General features: G+C 31.1%; 1 long non-coding RNA gene and 1 pseudogene across 1 annotated transcript; one reads left to right on the top strand and one right to left on the bottom strand.

Annotated features, from left to right (window-relative positions):
- The first annotated feature begins 4,919 nt into the window (after positions 1–4,919).
- LOC125204580 (ethylene-responsive transcription factor TINY pseudogene) lies at positions 4,920–5,970 on the top strand (annotated as a pseudogene).
- A 12,831-nt stretch (positions 5,971–18,801) lies between these two features.
- On the bottom strand, positions 18,802–19,872 carry LOC148923463 (uncharacterized). The gene is made up of 2 exons (XR_016132294.1): positions 19,639–19,872; positions 18,802–19,016 (listed from the first exon to the last, which is right to left on the bottom strand). It is a non-coding gene; the product is annotated as an uncharacterized LOC148923463 (long non-coding RNA).
- Positions 19,873–20,204: the final 332 nt, after the last annotated feature.

Here is a 20,204-nt window from a genome sequence, read left to right as displayed (position 1 = left end):
CTTGAAATAAATCCGGTAAATTGCGTGAATAAAATAGTACTGCTCCTCTTCTCCATAATAGATCTAAAATATTTTTATTGATATTTCACATATTTTTATGAAGAGAAAACGTTTAGACCATTAAAGTGGCGACCACAACATCTAGCCGCAAGCAATGCAATACCTACAATATAAAAATCAAAACCAAAATAAATATATAGTCAAATAATAATAGAAACACTAGAGTCAAAACTAAAGTAAAGTTACATCATCTCAAGTTGGCATCCTCATCCAGACATATCAATATGTGTCAAACTAACATAGTACACGCAACTATTGTACCAATCGAGACTAGATGAAATGAGACGACGATTCACTTGCATCAATCAAATTTATCTATTAAGCTCCACTAGTCATCCCCTAAACCATATCATCAATCTTCGCTCCAATCATTGTTGACATTTGCGCATCTATTCTCATATCATCAATTTTCAATGACACAACTGTTACGAGTCATCTGGAGTGTGAATTCATGTAAAATTTAGAAATAAATTAAATTTTATCCATTTAAATAGTACTCATTTTATAAGTTAAAAAGAAAAATCAAAATGCCGATAAATTTACAGTCAATTACCCAATGATAGATTTACAGTCAATTAACCCATACTACTATCAAACAAAAACATATATTACTAGCATCAAGATCAAACATGACTAAATTAAAAATAAATAGCACATCCATATTTGTTATATGATTCTCATATTTAAATACTTCATATTATAAAGAATCAAATTATGAAATTACAGACACAAAAACATGCATCTAAGCGCTGGACATGTCATTCGACTTCAATTGAATACCAGCCATTCAAATTCGGACAAATCGAACTTGATTGGCATTAATTACATGTCCAACGCCTCAACTAATAATAGTTATTATTATTATTATTATTATTATTATTTACATTACAAAGTGATTAATTCTTGAAGTAAATTAATATGTTAAGCTTGAATCCACTATGTCACACAATTTTTCAAATTTAATGTTGCAATTACTAAAAGGAATTCTTCAAGAATAACCTCAAAAGAGAGGGAACACTCTTCATTTCACAACTATTTTTTTATAAAAGACATCATGAATATTAGTACTATTAAGTTCCAAAACAAATGCAGTAAGGTTTGAATTTCGTAATTTTTGAATCTTTATCACATATATCAATTTCGTTTGAATAAATTATGGTGTGGATTAGGCTCAAATTAGTAGTGAATTGGGCTAAGAATAGCATAATGCAGCGGTTCATAGATATAACTATGCAGAGATATATATCTTGCTGGGCCTAACCTAATTCCACCACACTTCACTTGTGGGGAGTACTATTTAATGCTTTTTGGACATATTCTCATAACACCTAATTTCTATTTCTCTTAGTAGCAAAATAACATTTTTTTCTCGTGACCTGTCATAGCAATAAATTTGGCAAGTTATTTTGAATTGTTATATTTCATTTTTTCCTATCAATATACATAGATAACTTGAAAAAAATATGTTAGTGGTACATATATATCATATCAATTAAAGTGTTACTCCGCTTGCAAATCGGTTTCGTTTACGATAAATCATTTTTGTTGGGTTTGACATCGTTCCAAAATTCAGTATACCAAATTTGGCTCGAATTATTAAAGCATCATCAACAATGTACTAAATAGTAAAATACTACTCCAACTTAGGTACCTTGCCATAGCACCAACGACATAATGCAACTTTTACAACAAAAATATAATAGTGTCCATGTTGATAATTGGGAGTGAATATAAAATTTTGGAGGATATTTTTGTTGTTGTGATACTCGTTGTAATCGGGGTTGGTAAGATACTTTTGAGCTAAAATTATTTGCAATGTTTTACGAATGAAATAATTTTTTGAGCTCAAACCAAATTGCATATAATTTTCAAATATTTTATGCCAATTTAATAATCAAACCACCTCATCGTTTGGCTTGTTGACTCTCTGACTCTGCCGGCTGAACTATAATAATGTGGTGATAATATTATTTAAAAATATGCTTATAAAATTTCTAAGGTTGCAAAATGGTCAATTTTCATATAATTAAAATTACTTCATATATTGTACCGTTTTAGGTGTAAAACAATATTTGAATTTTCTCTGCCTATACTATAATGATATATAGATTGGTAACTACTTATTCAACAAGTATTTCCACTCAATTTTAGCCAATACAACTAATGTAAGTAATTAATACTCCAATATAATTAGTTTTTTGTATAGCACGGCATAAAATCCACAACATTTAATTCGAAAATGACAAAGTGCACAATTTCCACTCAAGAACATCAATTTTACATGAGAGTATAAACATAAATTGATCAAGACACTACACTATATATGTTTTTTTTTTTGACCGTATGAGATTTTGAACAAAAATAACATAAAATATCAAAAAATCGATGATATTATTTAACAAATTGACTTGGTAAAGGCTTAAGCTCCTGATTGACTAATGTTCGTGAGGACCATGTTTTTACATTCATGGTTTAGACATCGATAATAAATGATAGTATATACAGACTAGAACAAAAATAATTCACATTATATTTAAAAAAGGTTAAGAAAAAAAAAGTGTAGGAGATAGGGTTCATCAAAAGGTGCCCATATCATATATAAAATCGAAGAGTATAAAAAGGGGAAAAAAAAGCTCAGTATCAGATAGATCAAAATCCATCACACAATACAACACGACATCTATTAATCATACAATCACTACTCCCTCCGTCCGCGATTAGGAGTCCCGGTCACTTTTGCCCACCCATTTTATAAAAATGATAAAAAATAGTTAAAGTGGAGAAATGGTAAAGTAAAAAAGAGAATAATATTGAGAAGACTCTTGTCAACATTATTCGCTCACTTACTTTACCATTTCTCCACTTTAATTATTTTTTATGATTATTACAAAACGGGTAAACAAAAATGACCGGGACTCCTAATCGCGGACGGAGGGGTATTATTTTTGTTATAAATACCAAAAACACCCTAAGGAGAAGCTAAAAGTGTCAAATTCAAGTAGTAATAAATTGGGGGATAAATAAGTCATATTCAAACATGTGGAATTTGAAAAACAAAGAGTGGTGTTATTGCAACGGACAAATATAAATACATAAATTGACCCCTCAACGGACATATTACGTACGTGGTCTAGGATACTCCAATAAAAATAACTTTAATACTTTATGCAAAAATAATAAATTAAATTAAATTAGTGGTTACACAAAGTATTAAAAATTGTTTTTATTATTTTTACATTGGCCATTAAATTAATTCGACAATACCGTCCTACCAAACGGGTATGATTTGTTTCTTTCGCATAATATGATCCAATCATAATATTTAATTAACTAAACCAATTAGCTTTCATATACGTGCAATTAGTTTTTTATTCGTATATTGCAAAGTCGACTCTGATAATATCTTCCTTTACACCGTAATCAACTCTTCAGAAAATGTTCTAATTTTGTTTATTTACTAAGTATAGATGAAATAAAGAACTACTGTTTGATTTATTAATTGGGTGGCTTCTACACACTTTGTACCTAATTACTACTCCCTCCGTCCATGAATAGGAGTCCCAGTTGAGTTGGGTGCGGGTTTTAAAAAAAGTTTTAGTGTAATAATTTAAGTGTGTGATAGTGGAATGTGGGACCCATTTATATTATTATTTGCAATCAAAGTGGATTAAAATTAATTGCAGCTTCTAAATTAATGGAAAAGTGGGGTCATTTTTTATACTCCCAAAATAAAATGTCTAACCGGGACTTCTAATGGCGGACGGATGAAAATGACCAACCGGGACTCCTATTCGCGGACGGAGGGAGTATGTTTTTAGATTGTCTTGTTAAATGCAACCAACAAGCATATGATAAGAATATTATGTGGAATATGTGCAAATTAAATGAACTAAGAAGACAATCTAAATAAGAAGAAATAGCAAAACTTGCAACGTGGAGGTACTATAATGGAGGAAATTTGATTGGTCAATGTGTTGAGACACTTCAATATATTTCGAATTAAATTTATACTACTATAACTTTGTAAATGGACAAAACCCAGATGTAATAGTCTCTCTCTAAATTTGTTTAGCCAATGTGTTGTATATCATCTGAATACTTCACAATAATTTACTTTTAATTCATATAACCTCGTCATTAAATTTTTCATCATTCGTAAACTCGTGAAATATTTAAAAATAGACAAAATCGTGATGTAATTTAGTCTCTCTCTAAATTTGATTGGTCAATGTGTTGTGTATCTATTGAATACTTCAAAATATTTCAATTTAAATTTATATAACTTTCATCATTTGTATGAAATATTTAGCCATTGACTTTTACCTATTTTTTCTCAACTGTCCATTTAATTTGAATTTGTAAAAATTTATAATTACCAATAAGCCGAAATACATTATACAGTCATATATATTTCATATTTTTTAGACTTAAAATTCATATCCAAATTTACATAAAAGTCATAAATTGTAGTAGCTTCCACATTATGCATAATTTTTTTTTAATTTAAATAATGTACAAATTATATATACTCCTATTATTTTCAAAAGTTGCTAATTAACTAGAAATTGATAAAATTTCATACGGAGAAGTTTTTTTTGCAACTTATCCTAATATTTGTAATGAGATGTAGTATCAATATTGATAAATAAAATGAGATTTTTAATAATACATCTAATTATGAACATATCGCAATAACAAAATGTAATATTTTATTGCAAACAAAGGCACTCTCTCTCGCAGCCCATCTCCATGTGTGTGTGCGTGTGAAAATTATGGGCTTAATTAGGTGCGTCGTTGTCACATTCCAACGTACACTTAATATTTATTTGTCTCTATAATTTGTTGGTTTTTCTCTCATGTTTCCTAATTTTGCTCCAAATCAAGACGCTTATCACACCTCAACCAATACTCCTTTTCATTCCCCCTCCCAATATAAATTCCTTTAAATCATTCCACAATTCCTCACACTCAAAAGAATATTCCATTCCGCCTCCAAAATTAATCAACCAAAATGGCCGAACCCGAAACTACCTCCTCCGCCGAGTCGACTCACGAGTCGGCCGAGTTGAAGGCGAAGGAGAGCGGGAACAAGCACCCGCTCTACCGAGGAGTGAGGAAGCGGAGCTGGGGGAAATGGGTCTCCGAAATCCGCCAGCCGCGGAAGAAGTCCCGCATTTGGCTCGGGACTTATCCCACGGCCGAGATGGCGGCGCGGGCCCACGACGTGGCCGCGATGTGCATCAAGGGGAACTCGGCCATCCTCAACTTCCCCCAGCTCAGCGCCTCGCTGCCGCGGCCCGAGTCCCTCTCGCCCAGAGACGTGCAGGCCGCGGCAGCGAAGGCCGCGGCCATGGAGGAGCTCGGCTGCTGTCAGCTGAGCTCCTCCAACTCGCCCTCCTCCTCCTCGTCTTCTTCATCGACGGTGACGTCAGTTGGCGAGGAGGGGAATGCGGGGTCGGAGGAGCTGGGCGAGATCATCGAGTTGCCGAGTTTGGAGGGGAGCTACGAGTCGGGGAGCGAGTTGGCGGTGGTTGACTCGGCGGAGGGGTGGCTGCAGCCGCCGTGGTGGGCGTTGGATAAGAATTTTTACGACTACTTCTACAATGAATTGGGTGGCGGTGACGGCGGTGGCGGCGGTGGTGGGAGTTTGATTTCATGCAGCTTTGAGACTATCAAGTGGAGTTGCTAAATTTAGGAGGTGTGCCTTGTGCTTTAGGATTTGTACTTTCGCTTTTTTGATGGTTCTATATTGTAAATAATCATTTTCTTCATTTTCTCACAAAAAAAAGTTATTGCCATTTTTTTTCTATTGTTTACTTTTTTTTGGGTTAGGTGGCTACCTTGTAAATATGAGTGTTTACCTTTTCTTTTCTTTTTTTCTTTTTAATAAATAATTAGTGGTTTTACACATTTGGTGAATATTACATTGTTTTTGTCTAAATATCCCTCAAGATTTTTTAAATTACAAAAACTAATTAGGCATCTAGTATTTTTTTAGGTTAGAATATTATTAGAATTCATGTTTAGGAAAAAGTTGTGGTGATTTACACGCAAAATGTTAGTATAAATAATGTTTAGTTTTAATTATACAAATTTTACAATTCTCTCCTTTTTCTTTCTGCGTTAGAAAAAGAGAGGCGATTGTGATTGAACCTTTCAATATCAATTTACATGTGGGACTCTCATCTTTTAATACTAAGTAGTAGTTACTAATGAACAAAACTTTTAGAAAGGGATTTGTGAGTAGGCACTTTTTTCAACATTATTGAAATAAAAGAGGCTATAACATAGCATTAAACACTCTTTGTTAGAAGATTTCTTCATTAGTGGTCACGCATTAAAGAAAGAGTAATTATGCGCGAGTAAGTAATCAAGCCGTGTATTAATCTTTAATGTAATTTATTTTATCCTCATCCAAATTCAAAACCATTCAATAGTACTATTTGTAATATGATATGAAATTTTATCAATACATTAAGCTTCAATTATCGAAAATAAAAAACTACTACTCCCTAACACGGTGAAAAGTTAAAATATTTATAACAAACAAGCCAAAATAAAATAATACTAGTACTAATATATGGAGTACATATGACTTGCGCCTTTTTCTTTGTAAAAATACAACGTTCATATTTTCACAAGATTAAGACATTTTCTTAGGATCCGTTTGCATTGACACAGACGTATTGTTCTATTTTCCGTAGCCTTTCCTCTCTCTTTATCTCTCTCTAACACACACACACACACACAATTAAGGTTTTAGAAATAGTGAAAAGAGTGCTCATTAACTTGAAAATATGATTAAATCGTAACTATATAGTACTCCTATATCTAGTACAGAGTGACTGTCACATAACAGTAGTCAGTAAATAACAGATAACTAAATACTCCAAGAATTTAGCCCAACGTCACTTTCCATTCTCGTAGAAAATACACTGCCTTCCTTTATTAAAAAGGAAAAATAAAAAAGGAAAGAAAGTAAAACAATCTAGATACCAAAATCTAGTCCGTAAAGTAAATTAGTACTATTTTAAATTAGTATACATTTATTTTTATTTATCGGACTAGGCCAAAGTGTCATACATGTCTTGATTGTGACTTAATTATGGGTTATATATATATGTGTGTGTGTGATGAATATTGGAGGCCATGTTTATTTTTGTGTCTCATTTGTTTTCCATTTTGTTTAAAAGCTTGGCTCTGACATTTTATTTCACAATGTATCAACCCATTTTCACTGTCAATATTAAACTATTTCGATGATTATCCATCTAACCCCATTCCTACTTATCTCATAATCTCTCTTCATTCTTCATCTTCGCCCTCACTTTACGCTATCACCACCTTCATCCTTGTCTTTGATCTGAAACTTGCGTGCATCGATCGGTGTTTGTTTTGACTAATCGATATTGATTTTAGCCGATTGGTGTTTAATTTAGGCCGATTTACATTGATTTTTGGCCGATTGATTTTGGTCGAATAACACCTTAGGAATTATTTTTAAGTCCCACTATAACATAATCTAAATTAATCAGATAATAACATATAATAATCATTTATCCCTTAATCTTGAGCATAGTTATAACATATCAATTACTGTTATAACATGAAACTAGTTTAATCTTAGATTAAGTAACTTAGTAGTAGTAATTTTATTTATAAATGGCATGATCAAAGTAGAGTCGCGTTTATTGAGTTCCGACAATTCTATTCAACCAATGAGAATTTACAAGTTAACTCTTGACAGCTAGATCCGACGACTCAAGTACTTTTTAACAGTTGCTGTTTATATTTATTTTAATGTCGGCCTTTTCGAAGAGCTACATAATTAATGAGTATCAAAAGAAAAGAGTTAGTGTTAATTGGTGAACAATTGGGCATGGCCATTCCCAATTGCCGCCACGTAAACATTTTGAATAATTGTCAACATTATTGGTGATATTGACACTTCTTCATTAATCAAGAGTATCCTTAAGCAATTTTATGAATTTAATAAACGAAGCTTCATAAAGGCGCGGGTTTGAAATTTTAAGTGTATTTTAGAATTTAAAAAAAGATCAAATTAATAACGATATTTTTTCTGAAAATTTGTTAAGTTTTTATAAATTACTATATTGTATTTAATTTGTAATTGATTTCAAAGAAATATCTAGCTACCTTGCTAATTTCGCCCCTAAATATAATAAAATCTCTACATATGATATAGGTAGCAAACTAGGACTAGGAGTTAGAGTGGTAGGGAAACTATTGAATTGGGTGGGGATAAGGGTAAGTGGGGGTCAAATTTATCGAGTTAGACTATTAAATTGTGTTGGTACTACTATTAGTTAATTTCATTTTTAAAGTATTTTTGCATTGATAGAGAAAATGAAAAATAATGATGCTGATCAAATTTGGGTCTTTTTTTGAAGAGATTAAGATTTCCGATTATGTAAGGTAAGAAAGTCTATATTAAGAATATTCTTTAGCTTGACAGAGATTTTGAAAATGAATAGATGAGTTAATTAAATGAGAATTTAAATGTTCTTTAACACTGCGAATTTGTTATTCGTCCACCTCTCAAATCAGTCGTTCTCAAATGCTGGCCATAAGCTTTCAAGGGACAATAGAGAATTGTGACGCAGTTGAAAATTACAAATTATTCTTTTTTATTTATTTTTTTGACTTTATAGTGGAATATTTTGTTTATTTAAAAAATAAAAAATTGTAAAGCTATGACACAATTTCATAATTTCATAATTTACTAAAATGTCCATCACGTAATATAGACAAAGGCAAGGCACAAATTAAACACCTTTTCCAATGCAAAAATGCAATAGTTTGAGTTCCGGTTGCTTTTTTCGAGGAATATTTTCATACCTATACATCTCCTTTCTTTCTTTCCTTTAAATATCAAACATTTATTATTCACCATGAGATTTAGTATAATTAATGTTGTTTTATAATTTAAATTGAAAAAAATATAGTAAGAGTAAAAAAAAATAAAGATGATGTCTACATGTGTCATTTTTAATAGGACATTTATAGGACATAAAAAATAAAATTTTATTTAAATTGTATTATTTTCTTATATATCAATATACATTTTTAAAGTTTATTGCAAAATGACATAATGCAAGTACTAATCACTTAAAAAAACAATGATTACATAACACTGTAAGCATTATGAAAGTACACATATTCGCAACATCAGTATACTGAATAATATCACAAGCATCCACACTCACAAATTTGCAAGTTCAGTCGTGCTCGCAGTATTTAATCACGTAACGGTATTGCAAGCACCGTTTGATTGTTTTATATGCATAAATTCCAAATTGTAAGGTTGCTATCGGTTTAGATTTAAGAGGACAACAAATCAAAGGGGGAGCCACTCTTTTTGAAAACTATCGAGATATAGAAAATATAAAGTTTAATTCAATTGACCTTATTAGTGTTATTTCATTTTCCTTCTTGGATGTTTGTGGCAATCACTCTCACAAATTTCAGAAATGCTACTTGTCTTTTACTCTCATTTCTTAAGGCCAAGGGTAATTTAATACTAGCAAGGTGACACCTTAGATTGATAAAAACAAAATTTGGATAATTGTATTTACCAAATCGGTACCCCTCTTTGTTTTGGTTACTGCTTATGTTCATATTGCCACAGTTAGTTTGTGTATGTTTATCTTTATTTTTGTGTATTTTTATTTGTTTGGGCTGCTTCTCGTATTTGTTCATTGATTATTTTAATAGTTTGAGCCTTTTGATTTTAGAATTTTTTCACATAAATGACATAACACATTATGAAAATTAAGCGCTCTAATAAAAAATGAAATAAAAAGATGGGGAGTACTAGTATAGTTTGGGATTTGATTTAAAAAGGTAAGAAACGAGACAGACAAACAAAAAGATAAGGAATATCTAAAAAATTCAATAGAAAAGCAGATTAAATTACTTTTGGAAAACATGACTCTCGTTTTCTTTTTCTTTTTCTCTTTCTCTGTACATCCGACACTCCTTAATCGATATAACAATTTATTTGTTATTTAATCATGATTCTACATCGGGGCATGTTAGGGTGCCACCACCCCTTAAAATAACACCATACCATCATTTTTAGCCAATCATTTGTACACGTGGACGAATAATAAGCTGCCATGTGGTAAAAAAAAAAAAAAAAACCAAAAAAGACGGGCAGCAATTTTGTGGTCTTTAAGCAGCAATTTTTCTTGAACAGCAATATCCAACACGTTAGACAGCAATCTATAAATTGCTGTCTAACGTGTTGGATATTGCTGTATAGCGTTTATAATATTGCTGTATAAGCGTTGTCACGTTGTCATTTTAAGAGGGATTGTCATTTTAACACAAACCTTCTACATTAACTTCTTCTTTCTCCATATAGAATTAACTGAATTTGAAGACCTATAATTCAGACCAAATTAATTGAAATTATAACATCCCTTAATTTTAGATATTGGCAACACGCTTTATCGAATTTTTATTTTGAAAAGGATTCTCACATTTAATCATTTGACAGTAAAAAACAAAAACCAAATTTTATGTATATGGGTTGGATGAGAGGAATAAATAAATTTGTTGATATATGAATCGATGTTATTTCTTAAATATCTCACTCAAAATGAATCTATTTTTAATATAAAATATTTAAAAAGTTTATTTATTTATGTACAAATTATATATATTTATTACTCAAAATAAATCTATTTTTAATATATAATATTTAAAAATTTTAATTATTTATGTACAAAATATATATATTTATTACTCCTACTCTTTATTGATATGGATATTCTAAAGTCTAAACTATTTTTACGTACTATTATAATGATACTCATCATATTTTTAGCTTGAAAATGCAAACAAAGACAAATTCACACCCTAATCAAACCATAATAAAACATAATCAATTGTTATTTGTGAAGGACAAGACATTGATAAAAACTCTTTAATCATCATTTAGTTAAAAGACAAAATTACACTATATTAACCTTTAATTAACTCAAATGAGTCTCCATCACTAACCAAACTCACGATAGTGCATGGCAATTTTGGTTTTGACCAATAATTACCATTCTAATTAAAATCTAAATCCAAGTGATCAATCACCACATCATGTTTTTTTCATTCCACTGAAAATAACTGTGTTAATGACAATTCAGTTGATCACCATTATTTTGGTAATGACATAATTAACTAGTCATCTCTAATTGCAATGATTTGCACGTTATTCGATTTTATCAATTTAATCTTTTAACTTTTTGCTCCCACACAAGTATCACAAATTATATTTAATTAATTATTTATGATTAATTCTCCCTTCCTTGATCTTTCCTTTATTATTGGCTGTGACTGAAATTCTCCCTTGATCAGTATCAAATATTTCAATATCTAATATACAATAATCTTCCCTTTGATAAATAGTTTATACTTATATTGAGGAATTCTTCAAATTTTTATTGATAGTTTAGGATGGATGATCCTCTGCCACTCAATCACACTCTTGATTAGTTGTTTTCAATTTTAAACAAAATAAACATCCACGACGGTATAACAAAATTCATATTTTATATATTTGGTAGCAAAGCAAGTTTATTAGAATAAGCTACCAAATTCTTTCTTGTAATAGCTAAATAACAACCAGACATGTAAACGAGTTCCCTAATTAATTTGATTTGGTGGTTCAAAAAAAAAAAAATCTTTACATGACCCCCACACCCAACACACGTGCTATAAAAATAAAAGTAAATAAATAAATAATGTTCTATGCTATGTATGAACTGAATTGACAATTTGAAGAGAAACGATTAATTTTGTATCATCGACTATCGATTAATGTTGGGCTCGAAATTGACAATTTTAACACCATTTGCGGAATGGAATTAGACCAAGATTATTTTGCTTGTATGCATGCGTCACTCAATCTGTTATAGAAATTAAATAAATTAGTCGGTAGGATGTAACACTCGTACATGCCAACTTAATCAACATGCATTATAGTATAATGATTGTACTATATATAGAGAGAGTATATATCCCTAGAGTCCCTATATATGTATATGTACATTGATGTATCATTGCAACGAGACATATATATTACATTGAAACTTGAAGAGGCTGTTTTTCTTGAAAAATACTCGCTAAAATCTATATATATTCATAACATTTGAATTGTGATTTGAGTAGATTGGATGATAATCTAGACATCAATTGCTATACTATGTAAATGAACTATTTAAATCGTTTACAAATTAACATAAAAATGGAATATACTCTTTCACCTACAGACAATAAAGATATTTATTTATATATATATATATATATATATATATATATATATATATAGACACACAGATAATGACAAACTCTCACCTAATTATATTTACTCACTTTATTAGGGGGCGTGTTCATATGGCCTAAGAAAAGACCACACATTACACATAATAATATTTATATACAAATATAAAGGTAGGTTTTCTTGTCAAATGCATTAAATGACTATTAATAAAGTAGCCCACGTCCATTAGTTAAAGTGTAATTATCATAGAGATCATCTATTATTTACAATCATCATTTCTTGAAAAGACTCAACTCACCCTTTCTTCTTAAGAATCATTCTCTTTTTTAACTTTCTAGTTGTGATGTCTAATAGCTCTCGTAGTCATAGTATTTCTAGATTAGTAGGACAAACTCTATGATTGATTTAACGTTTAAACTCTCTACTATTATTGTATTTATATCAATCGCCACCACACCCTCATATTCGTCGCCATTTAGAACATTGCCTATAATTTAGGGGTAAGATTATTGGAAAAATCTTGAAATTTCGTCAAGTTATAACCAATGCTACAATTCTTAAAATAATTTGAAAAAATAATGAAATTTAAATTCATTTTAAATAATCTCATGGCAAAACATCTAAGGTAAAATTGTATCTGATATAGAAGCCGATCGAGAAATTATACTTTACTACTCCATCAATTTATTACACGAATGTGACAATATTTTTTATCCATGTGTAATTGAGAATAAATCTAAATTGTGTGATTTTTATGAATGATTTAAAATTATAGGACATGCCAGAATATGACTGTGATTTATTAAATTTTTTTCCATTAATCAATATTTACATCCCGCTTATACCTTATATTTTAGACCAATTACTGATCAACTCCCGTAATGTATACTCCATATATTAAATAAAACAGAAATTTAGTGAAGAGAGTATTTAATACTCTTATATACTTATATGTATGTCTATTCGCTTCTCATATATTGCATAATTACTTGGAGATTAGTGCCACAAAGATAGGGACAAACAAGACGGCAAAACCTAATAGCCTGTTTTTTGAATGACAATAAAACCGAAATGCCAACTTCTTCCAAAATAAAAGATAGTGTTTTATCATTATATATAACAAAGTGCTATGTGAATGGATCGATATATGAAGAAATAATTGAAGAAAAAAACCATATAATTTCATTTTCACACTATCTTTACGAGTGAATTCAAACAACTAACTTCAATAACTATGTTGGATGTGACACTGAAATATGATGGAATTGCTTTATGATTGAGTAGAGACCAATAACTAAATAGTAATCGCATAAAATTATAAAATAGGAGTATATAATAAGTTAAAATTTATGTATATGCATGTTAATAATTTCAAAGCCGACTTAACGCAATGCTGGATATCTATACAGCTGTACATTATATAAAAGAGAATGTTTGGGGTATTTAGAGAAATTTTAATTTTGCAATTTATAAAATATTTAAAAGGGGATTGCTATTTAATTTTAAAAAATTATAGTATTAAATTAAAAATGTAACATCCCGAAATTTCGAACCCTAATTTTAGAGCCGTAAATTTTTTATTTAATACTATTGATGACGTGGGGGAGGTGAATTAAATGATGAGTGATTTATTGCATGATTCCTTGTGACCTAATTGTGAATTGGAGTTGAGATTTAATTAAATAGTCAATATTGTTGATAATATTGTGGTGAATTATTTACCTAAGGGATGAGTGAGATTTAATAGGATCATTAATTATTTATTTGAAATTTTCGATCCATACTATTATTGGAGAAGGAATTCTATTTTTCTTGAATTTAATTATTGCTTGAGATAATTACCTAAATAAAACCCAAAGTCCAACTTTTCCTTATTTTCCTTCATGAAATTTCGACCCCCATTCCTATTATAAAGAGATTTTCGAAAATCTCCTATTTATGGGAGAGGAGAATATTTAATTATATTATTTGATCCCTTATTTATTCTTTTCCATGAATAAATATAAATATTCTAGCAAATCTTACCATATCTCAAGGAGATCTTGCCATATCTTATTTTAATTAATATTTGGAATTCCTTATGGAGGAATCAATATTAACGCATATTCCCTATTCTTAGTGGGAGAATTATTATATTTATTCTGCTCCGTGATATTTTATTCTAGTCCGTGAAATATCTAAATTAAATCATATGCTAATTAAATAGCCTAAGATTTCGAAATCCCCTTATTCCTCATCAATATTTAACGTCAATCTCTCCCACCATATCTTTCCAAATCTTTATTTATTTATTTAATTGAGGAGAATTAAATCTTCCCAAATATTCTATTTAACTACCTAAAGATTTTATTGAACCATATAAATAAGAGGCAAAACCTAACCCTAGACCACAAAATTTTCGCCCCCCACCCCATATCACGAGCCCCTCTCTCTTCTCTCTCTCAATTTTCTTCTATAATTTAGAATTAGAGTTTGAGTGTCATACCCCAACCCCTCTGACGTATATATTTATAATAAACCAATACAAATTAAAATAAAGAATTTATATATTAATCATTCTACCATCCAAATACTATAATTATAAAATCCATCATTATTAGACTTACTTACAAGTATTCTAAATCCGCACATATAAATAAACATCAAATATATAAACAAATTTCAATCCATATGCATATATCTATCTGTTCAATTTATTATTCTGTGACAAATCAAGCCTGGTATCTGTCCGGGATTCCATTGTATATGACCCGAAAGTCCATTGTCATTGTATATATGACCTCGTAAGTCCCATTGCCATTGTATATATAACCTAATAGGTCCCATTGCCTTTGTACATATATATATGACCCGAAGGTCCATTGCCATTGTATATATGACCCGTAGGTCCATTGCCATTGTATGACTCGTAGGCCATTGCCATTGTATATATGACCTCATAGGTCCCATTGCCTTTGTACATATATATATATATATATAACCCGAAGATCCATTGCCATTGTATATATGACCCGTAGGTCTATTGCATTGATATCAGACCCAGAGCAAGATTGTCACATATCCTCTTTAGTCCAAATAATTCAAATAATTCTAATATCATATAAAAATATATCAATTGCACCACTGATATGTCTATTATACCAATCCCATATCCATATCATACTTTATAAAATAATTCCAAATAACTATATTAAATTCACATCATACCATCCATATATTTACTTTAATCTAACACATAGCAATTAAGTGTGTAAGTCCATATATTCACTTTAATCTAAAACATTGCAATTAAGTGTGAAAAAAATGTAAAACTAAAATACTCACCTAATTATGGGATATACTCTAATTAAATCATGATTCCCTCTCGAGTTTATAGCTAATAATTTGTGTGGGCGTATACATGTAATCAACGAGAACATTTTCGTTTTCTCACCATTTTCTTTCCACTCGAATCACTCTCATTTTCCACCCCCTTTTCTCCATATCTTTTCTAATTTCTCACTTTCTTCAAGATATATCCCCCCCCCCCCAAACCGACTTAATATCTGAAGTATCATTATATACTTTCCTTTTCTCCAAAAATTACTTTTTAACTTATGCACATACACGTAGCAATGCATAACAATACACTTGTCCCTAACCTTATCTATTTATATTTATTAAATAATATTTTGCAACAATATATATCTGCATATATTCTATTATAATTTTATTGAAAAATGCCTACTAAATTACTTAACAAATTTGAGACTTGTACGTATAATATTTAGGAACAAATATATGTACAAAAATATTTCATAAAATAATATTCCCTCCGTCCCAAGGAAGATGTCCCCTTTCTTGGACGGCACGAGATTTTATGCAACTTTATTTTGTGTGTTAAGTGGAGAGAGTAAAGCAAGAGAGAGGAAATAAAGTAGAGATAAAGAGGTTTCCATTTTAAGCAATTGGTCATCTTAATTGGGACAAACTAAAAAGAAAAGTGGGTCATCTTCAATGGAACGGAGGGAGTAGTATATATTTTAGACAAGGATGTTACATTGAGCCTCAAGAATTATTGAAGAATCAAGTCTCTACTTTGTTTCTACCGTTCGCTTTGACAAGAAAAGGTACCTATATATTAATCTTTCTTCATCTAACCGATTAATCGGTATTCTTGAACCCTCATGCATCTAGATTGAGTGAAAGTGGGATAAATGGTATATAGGAGGTGCATGTGTGTGTGTGTGCGCGTGTGTGCGTGTGTGCCACTCATGTGTGACATAAGTCGATGATAGATCTAAGATTGTTAAGTGTATAAACTTATATGATGAATGTGCCTTGGTTTTGAATGTTAAATGTAAACCGGATCGGTGGAAAAAAGGGGGAGCGTTGAGACATGCATGTTTTAGGAGTTGATGTTGAAACTGATTTGTGATATGTGCCTATATGATTAAAAGGTGAAACCTCGGTTACGAAGCCGGATAACGAAAGAGAGAAACGTACTTGAAATCAAAGCAGTCGAGGTGGGCTTTATTCTTAAACTCTTTTATGTTGCAAATTTATGAATGTGGAGAGATAAGAGTGGTTTAACTGTTATGCCATGCCTATGTTTGTTTTGTTATGATATTGTGCGCCTGATGCCTAGTTTGTGAGTTCGCTCCATTGGGCTATAGGGCTATGGATATGTATAAACGAATTCGGGTCTGAGTAGGGCCGCAAACCCTATCAGGCTGTGTACACGGTGGGATCGGGAGCCGTCCTTGCTAGTCGGCCGGTCTCACGGGCAAAAAGTGTGGCCACACTTTCGTCGCACTATGGAAATGTTATGATTGATGGATTGTTGAGAAAGTGGGGAGTTTGTTTGACTGGACAGTCTATGAAAATATTTTTGTGATACTCGATGATCTTATTTTTATAATTGTAAAACTCGAGTTCACTATGGTAAGGGTGACATAACTTATAAAATATTTTGGCAACGAGTTCACTGAGTATTTTAAAATACTCAGCCCTGCATGTATTTTCCTTATGTGCAGGTTAAACGACGACGAGCGGTGGCGGGTGTTGAGCACATTAATTAATTAAGATGGATGTTTTGAACTTCGAGTGTAGTCGTATCTTCATACATGGCTTCACTTTCTCTTGGTCGTTTCCGCTGAATTTTTGAAACACTTTAGCATCATTTGGCTATTTTGAACTTGTTCCCTTTGGATTAGGAGATTGAGACTTGTTGTGGTTTTGTCGGATTTATGTCGAACCCTTGATTTTTTTGATCATAGCCTATGGTATCTATTTTTCATTTAATTTTCTAGATTAAACCGTTGACTTATTATTGTTGATAGTCCCTTTAATACCTTGGTCAAATCTCTTTAAATGAAACCCTAGTCTATGTCTTATGTTTTTATTGCTTTTAAGTCCGTTTTGATAGCAGTCGCCGTATTTATTATACCCTAGAAATCCGGGTGATTACCAAAATAGTATGAAGATTTGATTAAAAGCTAAAAACATGTGAACTATGAAAATAATAATCGTGTAAACTATGAATCATTTGAAGATATGAATTCCACAAATATAGGGATTATATCTATTCTAAATATTAAGCACATTTATATATATAAATTATACATGATCATTTTTATAACTGCCACACCTACACTTCGTTTGTAACTGCCCCACTAAATTAGTAGTAAAACAATATCCTTTTGAAAAACAACATTAATTCTGAATTTATAATATTCATAAGAGGGTCGATAGGAGGTCTTCGGGGATCGCGGATAATTATAAATCGTTGGAGGAGGTATGTGTGTGAGTTGTATTGACAGAGAACAAACACATTTTTCTGATTATTGGTTTATGTGATATTCATTTTTATGTTATTGGTATTTATGGAAGATTGTGTGTTAAAGCTGAATCTAGGGTTTCATGTCATTGACAATTGAATTCATAATGATTTCTGCAAAATTAATTCAGGTTTCTGGTTTGTGTTGCAGAAAAATGGATTTCATGGTAGAATGGAAATCCATGTTTCCTATAGCCTCCACCTTCGCCGCGCCATTACTCCTCCCAAATAATGATCCCTCGGCACCATTTGGCCCACTTACGTTTACCTCAAGCCCTACCTTCTCAACCACTATCCTTCAATCTCCCGAACATTGAAGAAGGAGAATTTTATGGCGCAATATGAGAGAAATGAGTTAAAACCTAAGCAAGCGTCATATATTATAGCTATAGATTTTATTTGAAAAAATTCATTCAAGTTTCTTCTTCCCCATCTAATTTGTTTTCTGGGGGTACTTCTTTTACCAAATTAGGGGATATATCTCCGCCAAGAGGGAGTTAAGGCCACCATGGATATCAAGTTGAAGCAGAGCGCAAGAGAAGATGTCACGCCTCAACTCTTATGACTTATACACTTACTATAACTAAATTCAAAATTTAAAATAAATAATCCACGTGTCAAGAAAATAAAACACATTATATAATTTCAAATTTCAAAATCCAACATTTATCAGGTACATATTCTAAACAGTAGCGAGACCCTCTCACCACTATATATACTGTACATTTATCTACATGCAAGAACGATGAGGAGGAGAAGGTTGCTAAAACGTGTCAGCCGCCGATCCTTATAATAACTGTAACTCACATCAACCCACGCATCATTGATATCTTATTCCTGAAAAATATTAGTGGTTTATATGAGCCACAACTCAGTGTATATAAACCTTACCTTTAATTCCACATCTCATATATCAATATATTCTTTAGCCAATATATATAACAATTATCAACAAATATTAAAATATTTCCATATAAATATGCATATGCCACTATGTTCAGTTTATTATTATGTGACAGTTCAAGCCTGGTGTCTGCCCGGGATTTCCAATATGCCACTATGATTTGACCCGTAGGTCCCACTGTAAATTGACCCGTAGGTCCCAATATGATTTGACCCGAAGGTCCCACTATGATTGACCCGAAGGTCCCAATATGTCCACTGTGATTTCAGATCCAGGACAAGACTATCACAGATCATCTTTAATCAAATGATTCATGTAATTCCATTACCATATGGAAAACATATCTATTGCACCAATCACATATCCATATCATATTCCATTAAATAATTCCAATATAATATACTATCAATATATTTATTGGACTAAGCATATATCTCCATCTTTACCACTAAACACATACCATATCAATATCAAATTGTATAATCCAATTATTTACTTCAACTTAACACATAGCAATTAACCATATAAAACATGTAAAAATTAAAAATGTTATACCTGATTATGATAAATGGTTTAAAAAAGCCATCGATTCCTACTTCTGATTCATAGCTCCCGGACCATACAAACCAAATTTCAATCTTTTTCTTTTTTTTTTCTCCTTTCCTACCCGTTTATAATAAATCAGTATTCGTTCTTTTTTTTGATACCTCCCTCTCCTTTTTTTTTTCTTTTGCACCTAACCCCCCCTTTATATATAATAATAAATAAATTCTCCAAGTCGGCTACAATGGTGAGAAAGTATATGTCTTATACTTTTGAAATATAGGGTACTAGTAAATAATAATATTACTGCATGGATGATACGTGCATACAACACGCATGCACCCAATTGTACACGTGTAGCTGTATCCTTTTCTTTATTATTGCTAAACATACATTTTCCTCCTTTACTATTCTATTTAGAATTATTTTATCTACTACTAAATTCATTGCTACTTATCTATTTATAATAGTGTACTAATTTAATAATTACTGTGTTCAAATACATATACGTACCTATATATATATTCATGCACAATAATACCATGCACATACACGCATTATACACGTACTTAAATTAA

The sequence above is a fragment of the Salvia hispanica genome, chromosome 6 (genome assembly GCF_029641045.1).
Source record: "Salvia hispanica isolate PSC_SH4W2 chromosome 6, Shi_PSC_v1, whole genome shotgun sequence".
NCBI classification, from domain to species: Eukaryota; Viridiplantae; Streptophyta; class Magnoliopsida; order Lamiales; family Lamiaceae; genus Salvia; species Salvia hispanica.
The sequence above is the reverse complement of the archived record's forward strand: the minus strand, read 5'-3'. Positions and strand labels throughout refer to the sequence as shown.